The sequence below is a fragment of the Bison bison genome, unplaced genomic scaffold (assembly GCF_000754665.1).
Source record: "Bison bison bison isolate TAMUID 2011002044 unplaced genomic scaffold, Bison_UMD1.0 scf7180017864526, whole genome shotgun sequence".
NCBI classification, from domain to species: Eukaryota; Metazoa; Chordata; class Mammalia; order Artiodactyla; family Bovidae; genus Bison; species Bison bison.
The window spans coordinates 2,455,369-2,462,031 of record NW_011495077.1 but is presented as its reverse complement, the minus strand read 5'-3'; positions in this window follow the sequence as shown (position 1 = coordinate 2,462,031).

Below are 6,663 nucleotides of genomic sequence, written 5' to 3'. Positions count from 1 at the left end.
GCTGAGGGTCGGACACGACTGAGCAACTTTACTTTCACTTTTCACTTTCATGCATTGGAGAAGGAAATGGCAACCCACTCCAGTGTTCTTGCCTGGAGAATCCCAGGGATGGGGGAGTCTGTTGGGCTGCCGTCTATTGGGTCGAACAGAGTTGGACACGACTGAAGTGACTTAGCATTAGCATTAGCATGTCCATTTCTTAGTTTGGGTACAATTTTTAAAAAACTCCTTTTGACAAAAGGTTTTTTGACTTGAAATTTATTGAGAATGACTAAAGAACCCATCTGCCAATGCAGGAGACATAAGAGACGCAGGTTCCATCCCTGTGTTCGGAAGATCTCCTAGAGGAGGCTATGGCAACCCACTCCAGTATTCTCGCCTGGAGAATCCCATGGACAGAGGAGCCTGGCGGGCTACAGTCCGTGGGGTCACAAAGAGTTGGACATGACTGAAGTGACTTAGCACACAAGCATGCAAAACAAAAGAGCCTGGGATTCTGTTTCAGCCTACACTGGTCTGACACCACCCGGTGAACTGCAATCCAATTCTGGCACTAACCCCCTGGAGTTCGTGCAGATCCCCTCCACCGCCCCGCAGTGGGAACTCAGTTCTCTGGAAGACTGCCCTCACTTCAGTTGCAAGGCACACTTTGAGGGTTCCTAAATCACCCACACTTTTGACCAGCTGGCTACGAATCCAGGAGGTTCCCACACTCTCCTCAGTTTTGGTAATTCTCTAGAATGACTCATGGAACTCAGGAAAGCACTATATGATTACAGTTTTATTATAAAGGATACAGATCAGGAGCAGCCAGATGACAAGATACACGGGGTGAGGTTCGGGAGGGTCCTGAACACAGAGTTTCTCTGCTGTGTCCAGGGAACCAGATGCCTCACCCTTCTGGCACACTGATGTGTTCACCAACCAGGATGCTCCCCTGAGCTCCAGGGTTCAGTTTTTATTGGGGCTTCATTGCATGGATATGATTGATTAAATCGTTGACCAGGTGACTAAATGCAGTTGCCAGTCCCGGTCTCCTACTGGTGGGAGTAGTACTAGATTGGTCACACATCATTTAAAGTTCTGATCCGGTGGTTGGTCTTTCTGGTGGCCAGCCCATCCTGAAGCGTGGCTCAGACGGTAAAGCGTCTGTCTGCAATGCAGGAGACCCGGCTTCGATCCCTGCGTTGGGAAGATCCCCTGGAGAAGGAAATGGCAGCCCACTCCAGTATTCTTGTCTGGAAAATCCCATGGACGGCAGACCCTGGTAGGCTACAGTCCATGGGGTTGCAAAGAGTCGGACACGACTGAGCGACTTCACTTTACTTCAAGTCATCCTATTATTATTTTTGACCTCATCACACAGCATATGGAATCTTAGTTTCCTGACCAGGGATCAAACCTGTGCCCCCTGCATTGGAAGCACAGAGTCCTAGCCACTGGACAACCAAGGAAGTCCCTGAGTCAGGAAAGCACAGTTTTATTATAGTTATTTATTACAGTTTTATTATAAAGGATACAGGTCGGGAGCAGATCGGGATACAGATCTTATTAATATAAACTTAAGTATGGCCCAGGGGCTCAGGAATAACAAATATACTTCTATCACTTGGGGAATTCCAAGAGTTTTAAAAGCTCTGTGCCATGAATCAGGGACAAAGACCAGACACATTCTTTATTATACCATAGCATAGGAACACATGTAATGTGAACATGTTTTGACATAACAAACTTCAAATGTTATATAGGGGATTCTGATACATTTCTCAAAATGGAACCAGGATGATCTTTTCAAGCCAGTATGTAGTTATGTCAGCCCCTGCTTGAAATCCTTCAGGGCCCTCTTGATGATCTTAGAATAAAGAGTAAAATGCTTAACCAGGTCTCCGAGGTCCTGTGTGGTGTGACCCTGTCCTTGTGACCACCCTCAGCTACCATACCCCACCTCCCTTGCTCCTAGGACCTGACATTTTAGTTTCCTGAATGTAGATTGATTGCTATGTTCCAATCATTCTGCTGGAAAGCTGTAAGAAATAGAAAATTAAGTAAAATTTCCCTGAGCACACACAGCTAGTTAGTAAAACAGTGGAATTAGAACACCAAACTCCTGACCTCAGAGTTAACGATCCTTTCTAGTCTACCTCCAAATTGGCTCACATTTGTGAGCAAATGAATAGAAAATTTGTGTTGACTGTCTTTCCACCTATCAAAGTATGTGGAAGCACAGCAAACGTTTTCCTATTAGTTTTACCTCATTAGATTCTTGGACTGCAGGAATGGGAAGAAGCAATTAATAGCAATACACTCAACTTTTCTTAACTTTCCCCTTCAGAGGTTCTGAGCAAAGAGACAAAAACCCAGCTCACCCGAAGGCTCCAATTAAAGGAAACTTGACTGTATACCCAGATGTTAAAATTGCTGACAATCACCCGAAATTTCTCCCTTCCATGTCCTCTTTGTGAAAAATGGCTGCTGAAGTCATCTGTACTAGACACTGATGTGTTTATACCCTCAGTTTTTATTAAAATCAATGAGAAAAAGACCTTGGTTTACCCACCTAAAATAAGAAAGTGTTCTCAAACTATCTTATTATGAAGGACTTGTTTGTGGACACCCAAAAGATTCCACAAAAGAATAAAGTACAGATAGAATTTAGGGAAGATAGAAGATCAAGTTTAGGGTTGTATGAAATTAAAAAAAAAAAGCATACAGAGAAAGTTTCCAGCTTTCCTAGTAGATCAAAGAGATGACTGAGTTCTCAGTCATCTTGTTCTTTCACCAACAGTCCTCATGTTGAAAAGAGTAAAATGGAGATGATTAACCTCAAAATAGGCAGGTCGTCTGGCCAAGAGGAAGAATCACCATCTGCTAGGAAGACCTGTCCTAAATCTTTTGCATCTCCTCTAAGGTCTAAAGACGTTTGTCTTTTCCATTGGACTTCTCCGGTGTCCTCACTCAAGCCTTCCTGACACAGACACTTGCTTCCTGATTCCACATTCACACAAATCGACTGGTACTGTGTTTCATGACTTGGAAGAATTTTTCTCTTTTTAATGAGGATGCACTCAGGATAAGATCTGCAACAGCAGCAGTTTTAGAATTAATCATTCCGCTTGTTCGTGTTTAAAGCTCAAGTTAATAACTCCTTCAAAATAAATCTCAAAACCAAGTGGACCAACTGTAATCAAAATTCTGGTGCACAGCCCCGTGGCCCACAAACCACTGCCTTCCCAGGTGTGCTCCTGAATCGCTATGGATTGTTTTCTCAATTTGTTCACATCATTAATAGAGACAGGTGCAAAAAGCAGCTCAGCTCTTTTCCTCCGTTGGCTCCTGCTCTGGGTGTCTTCTTTTTGCCCTTCCAGACTCACTTTCCACCCATCCACTCCCAGACAGAGAGGCTGGCCCATATGGACATCATGAACATACTTTGATGGGTTCTGGCTTCTGGTTGGGTTCAGCTGCTGTTGGCATCAGCAGATCATGGAGATGGAGGGCGCAGAGGGAGGTGGAGATATTTATTACACCCACATGTTCCCTTCCAACTCAAGACGGATGCCTGCATTCCACTTCCCATGGGTGGCTCTTTCCTTGTAGCTACTCTCTGGGTGTTCCAAATCTCCCTTTCTGAGACTCTTCAAGCCAGAAGTATCCATTGTTCAGTTCAGTTCAGTTCAGTCGCTCAGTCGTGTCCGACTCTTTGTGACCCCATGAATCGCAGCACGCCAGGCCTCCCTGTCCATCACCAACTCCCAGGGTTCACTCAGACTCACGTGCATCAAGTCAGTGATGCCATCCAGCCATCTCATTCTCTGTCGTCCCCTTCTCCTGCCCCCAATCCCTCCCAGCATCAGAGTCTTTTCCAATGAGTCAACTCTTCGCATGACGTGGCCAAAGTACTGGAGTTTCAGCTTTAGCATCATTCCTTCCAAAGAAATCCCAGGGCTGATCTCCTTCAGAATGGACTGGTTGGATCTCCTTGCAGTCCAAGGGACTCTCAAGAGTCTTCTCCAACACCACAGTTCAAAAGCATCAATTCTTTGGTGCTCAGCCTTCTTCACAGTCCAACTCATCCATTGTTGGATACTGCAAAATTAAAAAATGTCAAATTCAAATCCCCAAAGTCTTCCAAACCAGAAGTTATCCAGTGATGATCTCCTCCAAAAGTAAGTCACACACAAAAAAGACAAAAACGAGCCGTGAATCTAGATTAGAGATAGCTAGTGGTTGAACCTTGGGTGTCTCTCGCAATGCCTTTGGGGTCCACAGAAGGGTTCTTAATCTGTAAAATGAGTAGAATAAGTCACATTTACTTTCATTTATAGGAAGAGAAGGAGAGAAGGTCCTATTTATTCCTCCTTGATGCCCTGATGGGCAAGGTTTTATCCATGTGGGACAGAGCCTGGGGGCTCTGGGGCCTGAAGAGGTGGGAGTGTTGTGCTTGTGTGGACATAGCTGAAGTTCCCTCCCTCGCCTGAAGGGGTCAGCAAAGGCCCAGGAAGGGTGGCGACACCTTGCCTCCCAGGAGGGAGAAAACGCCAAGGAGGCCCTCAGTTCCCGGGGGATAGCCCCTAACCACCCGCTTTGTGCTTTCTCTGCTGGGGCAGGGACGGATTCTCCCACAGGGCTCCCCTAACTGCGCGGAGATGCTGGCGCTGGCCCTAGCTGTTGAAGAATGAAAGGTCTATGTGGAACACAGGAATGGGAGTGGACCTGCGGGCCCAGATTGAGGAGGGCCACAGGGTGTCGAATCCCCCAGCTCGGCCCTCTTGGACACTTTCCCTGGGTTGTCTGCACCCCATCCAAAGTCTGTAATCAAGCCATCAAAACTGATAGGATGATTTCCGCATTAAATGAAATTATGGATGAAGAATGGGGATGGAGGAAACAGACTAATGGTTCTAATGTTTTTTCCCAACCTTTCATTTCTCAGTAAAGTGCAGTCATCTGATTCCTCGTTTGTGTGCTAGGAAAATGATGGCTCCTCTGAGAAGCTCTTAGCTATCCTCATTTTCTTCCTTGCTCCCTTGGGTCTCCTGGGTGGGTTCAGGCAGGAGAAACCATGACAGAGGTGGGTGGTAAGTCCCAGTCTGTCCCTCAGGTGAGCTTCTGGTTTCCTACCGGTTTCATTGCTTGCCATATGTGTAGTAGTCAAAAATATTTAATTTTCAATTACAAGAGTGTGACAAGAATGCAATCTTATTATTAAAACACAGAGAAGACAAAAGCTTCATTTTACCTGACTCCTCTGATCTACTCCCTTTCTCAGAAGTATCTATCATTGTTGATTTGGGAAATATCCTTCTCTATATATGTTGTGGTTTGTAAATATGTCCACAGTTATTTGATACTACTTCTTCAAAAGGTGAAGCCTAATTCTCCTCACCTTAAGTGTAGGAGGTACTTAGTGACTTGCTTTTTAAAGTATAGAATGTGGCAGAAGTAGTGATTTTTGGTGTCTGAGATTGGGATTGGAATGACATTGAGTTTTCCCCCTCATTCTGGGACCACCTGCTCTGGGGAAAGCCAGCTTCCATGTTGCGAGGTAGACCTAAGGAGAGGCCCATATTGTGGGTAACTGAGGCCTCCTGCCAACAGCCGTAAGATTGAGCAATAAAGAAATTATTGTAATAGATTCTGAGACTGGTGAGGGCACAGGCTCCATGATGTCAAGGTTCTGTGTTCCTGGAAATGAGCAGAGGACAGAGCACATTATCCCCAGGGACATTTTTCTATTGACAAAGAGTACCTCAGAGTTTATATAGTAGGTAAGACTAGTCCCAGAGCTTGGGTTATGTGGTGGTTGCTTACCTTTGCTGCCAAAATTACCCTTCAGGATAAGAACACTTATTATCTCAACTTCTGGGAGTGCAGCTGGCAGAAAGTCCTCAGCAATCAACACCCTTCAGGGATTTCTGAAGAGAGCCAAAGAGAACCCCCCATTCCGGCAACCCACGTCCAGTGGTCAGTGAATGAATGGTATGGAGACCAGGCCTCTCACTCCAGCTCAGGGGAGTTCTGAAGGGTCATCCCATCCTCAGCTCCCTGCAGGACCAACTGAGATGTTCCACTGAGACTGCCTTCAGCTAGACCTTATCCTCTGCCCAACCCTGCTCCCCTCTCTTCCCTTTCCCAGGTGTTGGTATCAAAAGCACTCCCCAGCAAACCTCCTACATGTTAATCTCTGTCTCAGAGTTGGCTTCTTGGGAAACTCAAGCAGGGATGGTGGTTACCAGGGTGTTCTAAAAAAGCAGATGATGGCACAGGGTTTTAGAACTGGATTACTGGCTACCCAGCTGGCATCACTGTTTGGAGTGATTCTCCTTTTGGGAATGAAATGGCAGGGTTTTTATTTTACTTTTTTAAACTATTTTGTATTGGGGTACCTAGCAAATATACTTTTTACTTTATATTGGCATATAGCCATCAACTTCCCTAGTGGCTCAGTTGGTAAAGAATCTGCCTGCAATGCAGGAGACCCAGGTTCAATCCCTGAGTCAGGAAGGATCTTCCTGGGGAGGAGGAAAGGGCAACCCACTCCAGTATTCTTGCCTGGGAAATCCCATGGACAGAGGAGCCTGGCAGGCTACAGTCCATGGGGTCCCAAAGGTCAGACACGACTCAGTGACTAAACCACCACCATAGCCAATTAACAAAGTTGTG